This window comes from Lissotriton vulgaris, chromosome 4_1, assembly GCF_964263255.1.
Source record: "Lissotriton vulgaris chromosome 4_1, aLisVul1.2, whole genome shotgun sequence".
NCBI lineage: Eukaryota > Metazoa > Chordata > Amphibia > Caudata > Salamandridae > Lissotriton > Lissotriton vulgaris.
Window position 1 is genome coordinate 543,059,130 of NC_141691.1, and position 17,046 is coordinate 543,076,175.

The following is a 17,046-nucleotide window of genomic DNA, read 5'->3' on the forward strand; positions in this document are numbered from 1 at the left end:
CCCATGCACTCAGTGAGACACATTTAATCACTCCCTCATACAATCAGTCATGCACCTACTAAATCCTTCATCCAGACACTTATACATCCACTCATTCTTCAATATGTAAGACATATTTTAACTTTACAGAAACATACAGTCACTGGATGATGTCATCAGTGATGTCATCAGTGATGTCACTGACCATGTCATGAATGATGTAATATGTGACATCATCAGCAGTGGATTGCGGGTGCGCGATATATAGTTAGCGCATCTAACTATATATGGAATTTCAATGGTTTTATGCGAGTAAAATAAGGTTTTGTAAATGCAAATCCCTAACTATATATGGCCTAAAACCAATGGTTTTTTCATTGAATATATATATATATATATATATATATATATATATATATATATATATATCCTACTTTCCATAGGAAAGCGTTTTTTGTTATGCTAATAACTTTGGCACCGTTTGACGAATCTTAAGGACATTTTCAAAACTAGTATGCATCTGAATTCAGCTGTTGTGTGGAAAGTTTTTGGGTGATCTGTCAAGTGGGGGCCGAGAAAAAGGGAGGTATCAAAACTCTTTTTCCCCATGCATTTTCCCACAGTGATTTGAACATGACTACGGCCCGAACTGCTGAACGGAACTGCACCAAGTTTGGCAGAAAGCTAGCTCTTGGTCCAGAAGAAAAATCTTTTTTTGTGATTTGGTGTAAATCTGCTCAGTAGTTTTTGAGTTATTATAGGAAAATCAAATTTGTATATCTAGGAACGTGGACCTGCCGCGGGTCCCAAAAATGTTCATGCTGAGCTGAGATTGACTGCCAACACTAAAACCAAGAAGTGTTAGAAGCCATTTTGGGACTCAAACTCAGCCAAGTTCCCAAAAAAGAGAGAAGGGGGCAGGGTAGGCCTGGTGGTTGGGTCCCACAGGGGCCAGGCTGGGAGCCAAAAACATTTTTGTAATATGTAATATTTTGTGAGAGCCTAGCAGCTGTATTCTGCTTTGAGCTTCTGACTTCCATCTGTGGTGAAACAACCTAGTCAATTTTTTTTTTTATTTACATTCAGGGATAGCCATCCGTCATATTGGAATGGTAAGCTAAACTAAAATAAAGGAGCATAAAACGGTTTCCAAAAATGCATGCATGTGTCCAACTGACTTCTTGGAATGGATTTTCTTTTACTCTCAAACATTCTAGGATTGCTGTTGTGCATGCGCATCCATACTCTCAGGACACTTAGTTATTTTTTGTTCTTAATATACCATTACAAGATGGTAGATGGTCATCTAGGAATTATAACTGAATAACAGGCATGTGCAAAGCCTATAGATTTTATGTGGATACCTATTGGCTTTTCAAATGTTTGTTAAGAACTGTTCCTGCAGTTTGGAACCGGTGGCCCTAGCTCTTTTGACAGGAAAACAGAGGGGGTGAAAAGTAACTTCTTTTTCATCATTTAATGCGCTCTGCAACATTATGAAGCCCAATCGCCACATGTTCTGGTCTAGACCATGCAAACAGATGGCTTACTTTCAACAAAGGACTCCCAACGTGTTATAGAAACTAATGGGCTTCAAAGAATGCAATAAATATCACTGAGGACGTTTTTAGGCAAAGTTTTTTTTCTATTGTAAATATATACTCTATTATTCCCACGTTTGAAAATATGGTATATTAGCCCTGTATTAAATGGAGAACCGAGGTCAATTTGTGCTGCAAATTGTCATGTTTGTATCAAGGTATGCAACACACATAAGAGCTACTTTAAGAGCTATTAATCGGGCAGCTCTTTTAGCGCCACCCGCTTACTGCGAAGTCTGCAAGAAACAAATAAAAGGCAAGAAAAAACGCTCTGTGTGTGACCTGTTTCTTCCTAGGATTTCACGTTGTTCCCGCTTCTGCACAACTTTTCTTGACAGATTTATTAGAGATTCAGCTGCTGTAAAATCTCCAGTGATATTTTTTTGTGCGTGAGTGTAAATTATTAACTTTTTCCTTTTTGTGCTCCAGGGTATTTCTGGGTGAGTCATCCAACTTAAAGTAGAAATGTAATGAATAATGGATCAATGAGCACAGCATGCAGGAAGCCGGCGAAGGGAAGCAGAGAAGTGTTGTTGTACAGTAAATACCGGGCAAGGCTCAACACCACCAACATCTCTGCTGCTACCGGCACTACTGCACATGCTTTCTTCCATGCATGTCTCATTTTAAGCATACATTTTTTTTTCTAGTTTGTCGTCTTTTCTTTAATTTTTCGTTCTATGAAATATCCAATTATTTCTTGCCTACGTTCAACCTTGTTTTGTATTGGATTAGCATTTCTATAGCAATTTACATACCTCTTATGACACTTAAGGCCCTTCTTGGATTGTCAAATTGGTAGAATGTTATTTCTTCATTTTATTTTTAGAGGGTTGTACGTGGGAAGAATTTTGATGTAGTGCATTAGTCAGTGCAAACTTGTTGCAGCAAATATGTAGCTACTCTAAAGAATGGCACGCTGTCGCTAGAAGTGGGAGGCATAGAATTGCATTTGCACCTAACAAACTATGTTATTGAGCTTATAGATTCTGGCAATTGGATATGTTGATGTGTACAACAGGTGAAGACTCGAGGAATAGACACAGATGCCTCAGTAGAGTATACATGGAATCCCGCCAAATAGCACGGAAGGTGTGAACAGCCAAATATTCCAGGTCACCTCAGTAGGCATCATACAATCTAGAAGGCAAGAAAGAGATGTCTAACTGTCTTTCATATATTCTCTCAATATAAGTATCCCCAAAATAGAGCATAGGACAACTGCCTGAAGCTCAATATGGACAAGACAGAAGTGCTGATTTTTGGAAAGAACACCTCGCTTGGAACAACACCTGGTAGACCACTGAACTCGGACACACACCAAACTGCGACAGACCATGCCTTCAACCTTGGCATCATCCTGAACAGCAAACTCATCATGAAATGCCAGATCAATGTAGTCTCCTCTGCCTCCTTCCACACCCTCCACATGCTCCTAAAGATCTTCAGATGGCTCCCCGCCAATATCAAGAAAACCATCACCCAAGCCCTAGTCACCAGCCGGCTGGACTACAGCAGCGCACTCTACACAGAAATCACCTCCCAACCCCTGCAGAGACACTAGGCGATACAGAACTCAGCTTCCAGACTCGACCTCCCCTAGCAGGACCACTCACCCCCACCACAGAATCCTCTACTGGCTCACCACCCAGAAATGTTTCAAATTCAAGGTACCAACATGCCTACAAGGCCCTCCATGACCAAGGACCGGCATACATCAACACTGCCAGAACTTCCACCAACCCTCCAGACATCTACCCTCCATGTCCCACTCCTCGAACTCCTGAAGCTACATTGGAGGACAATCCTTCTCCAACCTCGCCGCCAAGTCCTGAAACCACCGTCCCCTACACTTTGGAGCAGCATCTTCCCTCTCGGAATTCAGAAAAGGACTCAAGACCTGGCTGTTCGACTGATCCCAGCAATAGCCCAGCACCTGGATACCCTTGCATGTGATTAGCTGTGCTCAACAAATCCAAATTAATTGATTGATTGAGAACATGGCATTCAATGACAGTAAAGTTGTCAAATGCTGCAAAAAGTTGGCCATTCTTAATTTATGTGATGATCCTTTTTCAGGATGCAGGGTCACACACCCTGCTTGTGCATGTTTCAACATCTGGTCATGCTCCAAACTGGAGAGATGTGCATTTTATGATAGTCCCTTATGGATCACTTTTTGGATACCTTATTTCATGTGTTCATGGGTCACAGGACACACTGAACACCCTCTTGAAATAAAGGTTTTTCAAAGGAATGAAAGCAGGTATAGATTGTGTAAAGTGAATTATGATTATCTATGCATTTCCTAAACTCAATGTTTATTATTAATCTAATATTGGAATCCATGATCAGAATAAAAACTGAAAGGAATTGGAATACATAATTGTCCAAGGAGTCAGTAGGCGGTGGTTGGCATATTATTTGGCTGATAAAGCCCTGTAAGGTGTGTGGCATTCATCAGGCCAAGGTTTGCCCCATAATCCAAGCATTTTTTGGGCATGTGATTTGGCTTCACATGCCAATGTCACACAGCTGCTTCTGAAGTTTGACCAGCATTTCTTGCACAGTAATTGACATCTTGGAAACTGCATTTCTGCAGTAAAAGAATGGCTAGACCAGAGGGTTCAAAAGATCAGTTTAGATGAACATCTTGGAGAGTTTTAAGACCTACTGAATTGTTTGGAAAGGCTATGGTCTCTATCGCTGGGAGATATTCCTGCCCCAGTAGCTTATCTAAAAACATTGGGATTTGTTTTGACTGAAATCGCATTCCATTGTCAAATTTTAAAAGTATGAGCTGTCTGTCTGGGTAATACATATCTACAATTTTTTTTTAAGTACAGCAATTTATACTGCAAGGCAAGAGTCAGTGGCTAGCCCAATGATACTACCTCACCTTGACTCTGAAAGTAATGTGTAATTCAGTCTCTCGGAGATATAGCTGAGACAGTTGTAGAGAATTTTAAATGTGCAATCAGGATCTTCTAAGAGCTCAGTAAATGCAATCGCATCTCGGCCTGCTCATCGCTCTCTACACTGGCTCATAATCCAACAGAGGATACTTTGTTAAATTACCTAATTTCTTCATCTCTTACTGTTTTCCTAGAAGGTCTCTCAGTTCTCTTTAGTTCAGTTCAAACTCATTGTGGGAAGACTTTACAGGATGCTTGGCCCCAAACTATGAAATACCCTATCCTGTCAGCTCCACCAAACTGGATAACCTCTTTCTTTGGAAATATTGAACAATCTTTTTCTGCTGCTAATTCTTCATTTCACCAAGTTTTTTTATTTATAGTGCTGTTCAGCAACTGTTGGTCTGAGTGCTAAGAGTCCTCTGCTAGATAGTATACACTCACTGTAGATCAAATGTATTTGGATACAAGAAAATGAAGGCTGGAGTGTAACCTAAGGATTGCCACAGACAACTCATTAGAGGGTCTATGATGTATCGCCAAGAAGCTATGAAAGCATGATGGAAGGATTTCCAGCAACTTCGCATGGGTGTACCACCCAGAGTTCTGTAGGCATAACCGATTGTCCTTTAGAAGTAGCCCAGCAGTGAATCATCCAAAAGCGGTGAAAGTGTAAACCAATGAAATTCACAGACACCTCAGGAGATGGTCTTGTGTATCCACTGACAAGAATGCAACCACAGAAACAGTGAACCTGCAACACAAGGAAATGTATACACTTTTCGGTTGCTGTCTATAGTATGCCATCCAAAGTAGTTCAAGTGCGAACTCAAGGACATTTACTAGCACTTCAGTAGAGGGTGTATAATGTCCACCCAGAAATACTTAACATACGCAGCAAGGTGATAACAAGACATCTTGGCCTTTGGGACCCCTATTAGTTTTGACAGTGTTTGGTTTCTGGTCTGCAGCAAACATATCAATCAGAAAGCAACAGAGCAACACCACCTGGACTAAAGAGATTGGATAGTGTTGCAGATGAAGTCCTTCCAGGGGGTTGTCTGGACTGTGACCTCTTAATATACATCCAAGTAACTATTAGCTTTTCACACTTTGTAAAAATTTCAGGAAGAAGTCTGCAAGATGATTCCTCTTTGATTGGCTGTGGAAGGTGAGACACTATTTGGATACTAGCGTATTACCAGTGGTCAGACTTACACATGAATAAGAAATTCTGCTGCATCGAATAAAAGCAATAAAATATCACAGCAGCATTAATATATCCTGCTGTTTGTGTGAGCCTGGGACGTATCCTAGGACGGAAGGAGAAGAGAGAACTCTCGTTTATGACAAAGAGGAGTGGAAGTCAAGGTCTGGCTTAAGGAGGTCTTCTTGAAGAACTGACGCAAAGAGAGAGCCCAGATGACCTAAACCGAATCTGATAAAAGCAGTATCCTCATGAGAAGCTTGAAATTATTGTATGAAAGGACTGCCTGCAGTGAACTTGCATTTTACATGTAGTCTTAGCTGCCAGTATACCAGGGCCCATGGGTAAACAATGTTTTCCACAAAGAGTTTTCCCCACAGGGAATTTCTCCGCAAGTTGGAACAATGACTTGCGGAGGGGCTGATGGTGTTGGATTTAAAATCCTTCCCTACTGTCCGCACAGACTGGAGTTGGAATAGTAAATTATACTATTGCAACATCCAGTGCCCCCCCTCCGCCAGTTGTTGTTACGACTTGCAGAGTAATGGTATACGTGATTACAACGCGGTTGTTGTAACGACCGCATTATAATGCCCTGCAGGGAAAAATAATTTGTGAATAAGATGTATTTTTGGGCCCATGAACCATGCACTGTGATTTAGATGTATGGCATTAATGAGACCATTATGCTCCCTTTGATATTGTGAGGTTTCCTAGTCGAAGACAACAAAAAATTCCCATATTTACCATTCCCAATGGATTATTCAGAAATGTTAAGTATTATACCCCAGCCAAACACTTTATTTGAGGGAGAAGTACTGGGCGATATAAATTTGCATCTTGATGATGCACTCAGCTCTGGGGCAGAAGAGTTGCGCCAGGAATTAGCAATATTACAATTATTGCTAAAGTCTGAATACCCTACACATAAGTTGGGACATTTACTTGACCCCATTTTTGCCAATTGGGATGCTTTGGTTGTGGAGCCTCCGCTTCCGGTGCTGTGGTCAGATCACTTTTTGATACCGTTTACAATACAGCTACCAGTTCCCAAAGCACAGGAGAAAGTTAAAATTGGTTTTAAAAGTAGGAAGTGGGTTGGATTCTCTCAGGGGGGCTTTCACTCAGGCCCTTGTAATAGATGGACCACCCTCTGGTTTGGATGCTAATTTAGCTTGTGAAGCTCTAGGGAGGCGTATTACCGACGCCCTTGATTGTACTGCACCCTGGTCATTTAAGGTGTCCATAAAAAAATGTAAATCAGCTCCCTGGTTTGGCGAAGAAATGGCCAAATCAGGGTGTAAGCGCCTAGAGAGACGCGGGAGGAAAGATTTTTCTGTCCACCTGGAAGAGGAATATAAGATTTGTATTAAGTCCTACCATTCGCTTATTAGAAAGGCGAAGGCAGCCTATTTCAAGGAAAGAATTCAATGAGCTGAAAATTCTACTAAAGAACTATTTAAGGTTTTTAAAGCAATTTTCTCCTTGACATCTATTGCAGCACCCGTTGTTGGATCTGAGGAATCATGCAATCGGGTTGCCGAGTATTTTGCGGCGAAGGTAGGAAAGATGTATTCCTCTTTCCCTGACTCTGCTCGTGGGAGCGGGGGTATGGAGGAGGAACCTGGGGATGCCCTAACAACACAGTGTCTTGAGGAATTTGTTGTGCCCGCCCCGGACACTCTTAAACAGATAGCCTCTAGTATTACATCAGGGTCACCTAGGCATCCAGCTACTCCTAGGGTGCTTAGAGGGATGTATGGACACACTAGAGCCTTTTATTAGATACCTCATTGAGATGTCTTTTAGCTCAGGAGTGGTTTCCAACATATGGAAGGAGGCAGTGGTGCTTCCTTAACAAAAGAAGCCCCATATCAGTGCCAAGCAACTTAACAACTTGCAACCCATCTCCCTACTTCCCTATTTTTCTAAGGTGGCAGAGAAGATGGTGAATATACAGCTCACAACACATATCTGTAAAAATACCCTTCTCCACCCCTCTCAGTCTGGTTTTTGTGCCCTTCAACCCACTAAATCGGCTCTGTTGTACTCCACCAAGATCATTCGGGAGTATGTGGACAGCAGACAAACAGCTGCCCTAATTTTGTTAGATCTTCGTGCCACTTTTGACACTGTTGCCCACCATACCCTGATGCAGGATCTTCGAAGAGGCAGTGCCATCGGCAGAGTTGGAAGTGGCTGGAATAGTTTCTGTCAGAGCGTAGCTTTCAAGTTATGCAAGGGGCTCACTATTCCAGGAACATCAAGTTGAAGCAGGGGGTGCCTCGGGGATCTATTTTGAGCCTGACCTTGTTAAATCTTTATGTTGCCCCCCTGGCACAAATCTTAGATAAATATGGGATTAATGCTCTGTCCTATGCTGATGACACCCAGCTGGTGGTCTCTCTGACTCAAGTCCGAGCTGACGCTGCCTCTAACTTTATGTCCTGCCTTCAAGAACTGGCGGGGTGGATGGCAAACAGTTGTCCAATTGTCTGAAGCTGAATGGTACTAAGACTGAGGTGTTGGTGATTGGGAAGACTCCGTCAGTTTGGTCATCGGCTTGGTGGCCTCAGGCGTTGGGCCCTACCCCTACACCGTGTGAGCATGCGAAGAATCTTGGTGTGTGGGTGGATAATAAGCTGTCTTTTGATTATCATACTGGGCGGGTGGCAGGCGCCAGTATCTTACGGGGCTATGGAAGACCTTTGACACCCTTCCCGTGGCATCGAGAAAGATCATGGTGCATGCTTTGGTGACCTCTCGCCTGGATTACTGCAATCTCCTGTATTCGGGTGCAACTGATAAGTGCATATGGAGATTGCAGTGTATCCAGAATGCAGCTGTGAGACTTGTTCTTATGTTACTGAGAAGAGCTTCAGCAAAAAAAGCACTGGCCTCCCTGCATTGGCTGCCCATCAGGAAAAGAGTGAAGTTTAAGGCCATGTGTGCGAGTCATCGGATCCTACAGAAGAAGGGCCCTATGTATTTGCACGACCTTCTCACTCCTTGTGTACCAACCAGGCTGCTTAGATCGAGTGGAAAAGGAAAGGTACATTCCCCAAGATTATGAGATCCAGGATGGGCGGCTGCTCTTTTCGGTATTTGGCGGCCCAGCTGTGGAACACTCTTCCTCCGAGTCTCCGGTTGGAGTGCTCAGAACCCATCTTCTGGGAAGGTCTGAAGACCTACTTGTTTCCTGTGCTATAATCTTGTTCTGCTAATCAGGTTATTGTGTATACTGTGTTCTACTAGTTGATACCGTAGCGCGGGGACACACTGGTTCAGTGTAACCAGGCGCTTTAGAAATGCAACTATTATTATTAGAAGAACAGCTAAATAATCTCGTTCATGCGGGCTATATTTATTTATCTCTATTTATCTGTATCTACTTATGTTCAAAAGCAAATTAACTTTGTACTATGTGCTTAGCTATTGTGACATAAATGTGAGAGACAACTCACGTAAACTACCTCCATGAGCCTATTTGGTTGCAATCCCAACCAGCTACTGTTTTCATCATAGGCGGAACTCCTTATTGCAGGGATAAAAGTGAAAGAAAAAAAAACCTGGGATAAATTCCTTTCAAACACAGCAGAAGGGGGGCAAAAGGCATATACAGCCCTTAATATCACCCTGCAATCAACTGTGTCAGGACCTCAAAATAAATGAGTTCTGAATTTCACTCAATCCATCAACTGAAAATGTGTGCAGAAAACTATTGAAATAGATTTAGTAATTCAGACACTGGTGCATGATTAAAAACAATATCTTGTAATGATTTCTCTTCTGGGCCCACTTTGGTTCTCCCTTGGTTTTGCATCTTTAACGTTTTAGTCTGTCCCTGCTCTGCATAGCTCCATATAACACGTTTGTTTTCATGCCATTGTCCTATGCAGTACATGGTGTCCATTATTCAGAGACTCTTCTTGGGAATTTTTCCGTACATCTCATGTAAGTTTGTTAGGAATAAATAACAACATAGTGTACTGTTTTCTTTGCTCAGCAACAGCTCCTTACATGTAGAAATAACACTGTTACAAAGCTGCATCTTCTAACACAAAAGTTTATCACATAAACTGTGTCCCCTCCTTTTGGAGGCAGAGCAGAGAATTCCGGCAGAGAAGACTGTTCTAGAATGACAGCAGTGCTTGACATGCCGCACTGCGTAAAGAAAGTTTACACTCATGATACGGAACACCTAACTGCATACACCAGTTATAAGGCCTTAGGCCAATCCCAGAGATCGTAAATATATCCCTGTGCTCACATAGTAAGGGTAGACTTAGATAGATATATAATTTGCCATGGTTGGGTTGTTTGTCCTATAGAGTTTGTGAGTAATTCTATTTGGTTTGTTTAGTTGCATCTTCTTTGCGTCTTTCTTTTGTTGACTATAGTCATGCATGAGTAAGGGCCATGTTCGAGGTTGCTGAAATCACCTGTTACTCTGGGAATGTTAGGAGTTAAGATGAGGCACTGTGAGATAGCCAGGATTGGGTTGACAGGTAATGACACCATAGGGAAACTCAGCCCCTACATTCTGACATCTTGTCGTCCTAGCACAGAGTTCTGTGCAGAATCTGTGCAACATTCTGACCAATAATCTTGAGGGACCAATATGTTTTATTGCTAGTAAATATTTCAGCAGAGCTAGAGAATCATGAGATCACCCATTTTATGCACAGCACCAAGAGTTCACTGGATGAGTAAATACCGTTGTACACTAGCTTCAATTATTGTGTATAATCACATTTTGTCTTTCCCGCCTATGGTGCTGGTGGCTCCAACTCTCTACACAAGGGAGATTCCTATTCGGCCTATTTTTTATATGGCCAGGTCTGAACTGGGGTGGTGGAGTGAGATAAAGAATGACAATGGATTAAACCTAGATCAGTTGACTGGGGGTGAGTGTTTGATTTGCTCCAACACTCCGTCCATCATCCCCTTCGGTATGGCTTTGTTCACCCTAAGTTGGCAGGGTATGCCCAGACGTGGGTCCCTTGCTCACTTTGCCACTGGATTCAAGCTAGCCTGGCTGATGACAGCTGATTTGCCAGAAACTGGTCCCAGGATGCTTGTTATCGGTCCAGGGAAGACGTGGCTTAGCAGTTCGGGCTGGACTGTTCCCATAAGGCACAGGATCAGACTGATTTGCATATGGCCATGTCTGAACTGGGGTGGTGGAGTGAGCTAAAGAATAATGATGAATTGAACCCAGATCAGTTGACTGGTGATGAGTGTTTGATTTGCTCCAACGCTCCGTCCGTCATCCCCTTTGGTATCACCTAACTGCATGCACCAGGTACAAGGCCTTAGGCCAATCCCAGAGATCGTAAATATATCCCTGTGCTCACATAGTAAGGGTAGACCTAGATAGATATATAATTTGCCATGGTCGAGTTGTTTGTCCTATAGAGTTTGTGAGTATTTTGAATTGTTTTGTTTAGTTGCATCTTCTTTGTGTCTTTCTTTTGTTGACTATGGTCATGCATGCGTAAGGGTCATGTTCGAGGTTGCTGAAATCACCTGTTACTCTGGGAATGTTAGGAGTTAAATTGAGGCACTGTGAGCTAGCCAGGATTGGGCTGACAGGTAATGACACCACAGGGAAACTCAGCCCCTACATTCTGACATCCTGTCATCTTAGCACAGAGTTCTGTGCAGAATCTGTGCAACAGTCTGACCAATAATCTTGAGGGACCAATATGTTTCATTGCTAGTAAATCTTTCAGCAGAGCTAGAGAATAATCAGATCACCCATTTTATGCACATCACCAAGAGTCCACTGGATGAGTAAATACCGTTATACACTGGCTTCAATTATTGTGTATATTGTGTATATTCAAATGTTGTCTTTCCCGCCTATGGTGCTGGTGGCTCCAACTCTCTACACAAGGGATATTCCTTCGTACCCTATTTTTTAACCAAATGTTTTTCATATTTTAACAAGGATTCCTGGGGGGATTCTCGTTGTGTGGACCGTTTGAAAAAATCCCTTATGCACTACACTTTCTAATTGATCATGAATTAAGCTTTTGTCCTCCGGTAAACCTGGGCTCCGTTGCTCCCTGTCGATGGTGCCCTCACAGGTCTGTATCCCTAGGATTGCACAAAACCAAACAACGCCAATGATCTTGACTGCAAAATACTGTTAATAAGATTGAACCCCAAAAGACTGCAAGCATACTTAAGTGCTAACTATGGGGATGCATTACATTTCTTCTTTGAATGTAGAACCTAGCTAGGACCAGTCAGGTCATCTGGCCGCTGAGTATTTGTTGCACTACACAAATCAAAATATCAATTAAAATCGATGCAAATTTAAGGTATGTGAGAAATTAGAATAAGAAATAGTTCACATTTACGGAGGTTCGCTGATGCAGAAATGTATTTACTAAAAGACTAAAAACAGGGCCCTCAAAACAGTCCTGAGGAGGCCTGTTAAGCAAACTAAGGGGCTGAAATTTGTCGACAGACAAAGTAGCAATTTTTGCCCACGTACAAGCTACAAATGCAGGATTATGAGCAGTGGCGGCTGCCAGCTATGGAGACAAAGGGGCAGGCAAATAAACGCAAAAATCTATAAACTATTCATGCCAACATGCATTACATTATTGTTTTACAGTTAAAATGTTTAACTTTAAAACAGTAATATAATGCATGTAGGCAAGTTAGGGCATAATACACAGATAATACACTTACATTTTTTTTAATGAACACTCTCTTAACTTGCTGCATGTCCTCTCTCTGTTCTGGGTTCTCTCCTTGGGCCCATCCAGCTTCCCTAACCAGTCCTGCCGCTGCTCTCATTCTGTTAAGCAGCATGAGAGCAGTGCCATGTTTGGATGGAGCAGGCTCTCTCAGTGCTCCAAAGGGCACTGGAGTCCTGTGCTCATTATTAACCCAGTGACCAAGACAGCTGGGTTGAGAGGTTTAAAATGAAAATGTCTGGATAGACGTCCGGCCAAAGAGACATGTGCACTTTAAAGTGCCCAGCCCGTCATTTCTCTCTGCTGTTGGGAGTCAGTAGTGGCACCGCCCCCGTCCTGTGACTCGGCTCGGGGCAAGCTTTGCAGAGTCAATGAAATATAAAGTGGTAATAATGTCTATTACTATTTTATTTTTCGTTTGGGGCATGTTAATTAGTGAGGCCATGGTCCTCTGCCTTAATAGAGGAGCCGCCCCTGACCAAAAAAAAAGGTCACTCAAAAAATACATTTATAGAAGACTCTTATATTTAAACTTGTATCTCCACTCAGAAGCGTTAGTCTTACCTGAACTATTGAGACTAAAGGAGAAGCAATATGTTGAGGGTTAGAATATGTAAAACGTTTTTTAATTCTTAAATTTGTATTGAAATTGATACATGAAGTATTTTGTGTGCAGTAAAATATGGAAAGCAAAATTCTAAAAGGGTAGTAGATTTTTTCAATAGAAAATAATTAACATTTTTTTAAATGAACATGAACTATGAGAGGGCATTGATAAAGAATGTATTCCTTACGCCTCAATATCTCAGGAAATATATCAATGTCTCTTTTGGGCAGTAATATATTACTTTAAATTTAATGTGAATTCAGAAATTTTCTCAATATTGTAGAATTTCCAAATTTGCAAATTTAGTGATGCGGATCGGTGTATGAACACTTCTCAGTGGGCCTATCTGCAGCAGTACCTGACCAGTCACAAATGCATTACTTTTGCCCATATTTTTCCACCCTGAATTGCATGCACATTTGCTCTTTTCAAATGTAGTGAAAAACATGTTTTTCAAGGTGAGGGGGTATCTGCTCCATATTAATTGGAGCTTTTTGGAGAGGGAGTTCCTCGTGAGAAAAGATGTGTTGGCCATGGAAGAAACCGACAATTGAACATTTACAAATGCACATTTGTATAATACAAATACGCATAACGAAGTGAATGTCTGAGGCCTGAGGCAATTCCACAAGCTTAAATCAACAACTGTCATAGATTTCTTAGGGGCTGCCTGTAAATTCAATTAAAGTCAAATGCATGCACCAAATAGCTTTCTAATTTCTGATTTCCGCTGCTAGAGCTTAGTGAATCACACCTATATGAATTAATCCGTTTTATTGTCAGTCTATACCATATGACTAGAGCCACATTTCCTTTCTCTCGCCACAGAGATGTAGTCTTACTGCGTAGTTTTTTACTTTGTGTTTTTCTTCTTGTATAACAATATGATTTTAATCAATGCACACTCACATGACTTGGTTGGGATCGGTGTTTTATTGTTTAACACTGCCACTGTTTAACACTTATTGTTTCCCCTTCTCTCCCACCAGGGAGCTATTCACCTTGGTATTCGGGTTTCTAAGAACCGGCTCTCACAGATAATGATAGGGCCCTACTAGACTTACTCCTCACTGCCGCTGTAAAGACTGCTCTTAATAACTCTTTTAAAGGTTGGTTAAATTGGGTTACCAACCTAAGAGTGGCTGATAACATTTCACTTCAAAACACTCCATGGCACCCTCCTCACAGACAAATGTGGGTCACTCTTGATAACTACTTCAGCGCACACAAACCTCCTTGAACTTTTCACCTACTCCTCCGTCTCCAGCTAAACACGACTCTACACGTTCTCTGCCGACTCTAGCTCAGTATACCATACACGCTCTCTACGTGCTAATCCAATAAGTCCATCATCTTCAATGAATGTGAATGCCTGCAGGTCACTGTTCTTGTGTTGATATTACCTATGCAATGTATACGATTGTTGTCAAGCATCTTTTTTCTTTCTGTTTGTCCCATGTTCCCATATTGATCTCTTAATATCTATTATTGCCCATGCATTTATTTATTTTTATTTCTACAGCCAGTCGCCATTCTTATTGTACCTATCATTGGTTCCTATGTTTTTCTTATTGTATGTACATGCCTTTTGTGTTCTTTTTGGAAACAACCAATAAAAACTTTTGAAATAAAAAAAACACTGCCAATGTACATGAATGTGCATGTTTAATGTACTCCTCTACACGTAATACCACATAACTTTAATTTGTGCACACAAGGGGACATGTTATTTGTGGAAACTGAAAGCAGACAGGAGACTCCTGGGCACAGTTGTGCCCATTGAGCATAGACAGATTTTCAGAGTTCTCATACAGACTTAGCAGGGCCGTGGTGGTGTGTGTTTCATCAGAACTGACTTGTTTTAGTAGATACCCGCACACACGCCAAGAGGTTTGTGCGGTAACAGGACACTTCAGTGATCCCTTCTGTGTTTATACTTGTAGTTCTTTGTTGATGCTCAACATTTTTCCAGGAGAAAATATACATGATCCTTATTTTTGGCAACATTTGTTATTTTCTTAATTTCTCTGAGGGTGTTGAGACATTGTTTGCCAAGAAACTTGAGGTTCGTCCAAGAGTTATGCTAATCCTCATCAGCAGGGAATTTTGGCAATATTATTAAACACTGTTAGCCTATTGGTAGAACGGTACGTAGCCCTCCTGTAAAACCATAAGCAAAGTTTAAGAAAAAAGTTTGAGAGCAGCACTTATCCTTGATGCAGTTAATGAGCACCAGTATCCGAGGTCGCTCCAATGGTAACACAGTTCTTTAATTGGATCACCTTCGAGCCATCACTGTGCTAAATTAATTTATAAAAAACATATTGTTCTGTGAGGTACTCCTGCTAGCCATTTCATTTAAAGAATTGCCCCATTCCAACTTAACGCATCAATAATCATTGCAAAAAAAGGCACATTAAACTGCATTAGCGTGTCACCTATATTTGCACAGACCGTATATTACTAGAACAAAACTTTTCAAACCATCTTTTGCGAAGTGCCCCACAAATACATCAAATGTCACATAAAAAAGTGTCCAACATAAAATGCCACTTATGTCAGTGGTTCAAGTCCAGCATTCTTTTTCATTTCAAACGGACAAATCAGACGGCCCATTGAGGTCATGCAATGAGGAGATCATGCAATGATTTAAGCAACTCTCCTTGACCTCATAAATATGCTGACACATTTTGACCTTCTTCAAGGGGACCTTAATTTCAACTAAATGTCTTCCTCGGCGTTGTACTGGTTGTAGGATACCCGCCATCGACCTGAGACTTTTTAAGAGGAGATTGGAAAGTACAGCTTGTATTCCTCTTCAATAACACAATGGGTCACCATCAAAGCCTCAGAAATGGACTTACATGCAGGATCATCAAAATCAGTGTGCTCATGGAAGCCACTGGACCCGCCCAGATGTCGCCTCGGTGACTCACTTGTGTGGCAAGTCTTCCAGGTGGGGTCTGAATGGGTCCAGTGTGAGGAGAAACATTGGCCTGCAGAAAGGGATTGGAAGGACATATACAGTAGCTTGGTATGCCCTGCAAGTAGCAAGAAGGACTACCTACCATCCATCGTGAAAGTGTTTTCCATGAGTACTTTGATTTTGACAATCCTGCTGGTGAGTAAATTTTTGAGGATATCCTTATTTAGCAGATCTACTAGTCAGACAGTCAGCGATACAAATAGTCATCTCAGGAGGACAAGAGGTCTAAGAAGCAAGAAATCTATGTTGCTGGAAACTCTCAAATTTAAATATTTACTAACAAGCAAATAGTCTTTCGCTCGGGCAGTGGTTACTGTATGTTATTCTTTACCTATGTTATTCTTTATTTAAATTCAGCAAACTCACACCTCTCCTTACTTTTAGGAGACCACTCAAAATGCATCTTCTCAAATAATTCATGACTCACTGTTAGCTATTTACAACAAGGGGTGGTGAGGGACAGAGTCTCTGAATTAAACAGAATACTCTCACCCAGTCAAGAGATCAGGGCTAGATCCAACACCGTTTTTTAGCTCACTGCACCATCCCAGTTTCAGAACCTGGCTGTATGCAAATTAGTCTGTTCCTGTCCCAGTGCATGATGGGAACAGGGCAAACCAAACTACAAAAGCCAATTCTTACACTGGGAAGGAAACAAGCTACCGGGGACCGGTTTCTGGCATTTCAGCCGTCTTCGGCCCGTTAGCTACACTCCAAATATTTACTGCCTAGAACGGATTAAAGAGACTAGGTTACGAACCATTGTCTGCTTAGTAATGTTTATAAGACTTTACCTTGATTATCACTATACATTTTTACCATGGCGTAATATGTAACTGTTATGTTCCCCTCCCCTATCTTAATGCATTTGACGTTTCAAAGTAGTGCTATGTGTAAAGTATCCATATATTTCCCTGTGTCAGGCTATGCTGTATAACTATTCAACTAATTAATTCATTAATTACGTACAGTTATGTGGAGAATTAGTAAAGCCCGTAAACAATGTTTGTGTTATTGCAAAAAGCCAACCAGTAAGGA

At 41.5% G+C, this 17,046-nt stretch overlaps 1 protein-coding gene across 1 annotated transcript in view; it reads left to right on the forward strand.

The window, feature by feature from the left end:
* Window positions 1-17,046, forward strand: part of LOC147722214 (rho GTPase-activating protein 6-like) — a 787,911-nt gene that overhangs the window by 181,022 nt on the left and 589,843 nt on the right. The window lies entirely within an intron of this gene.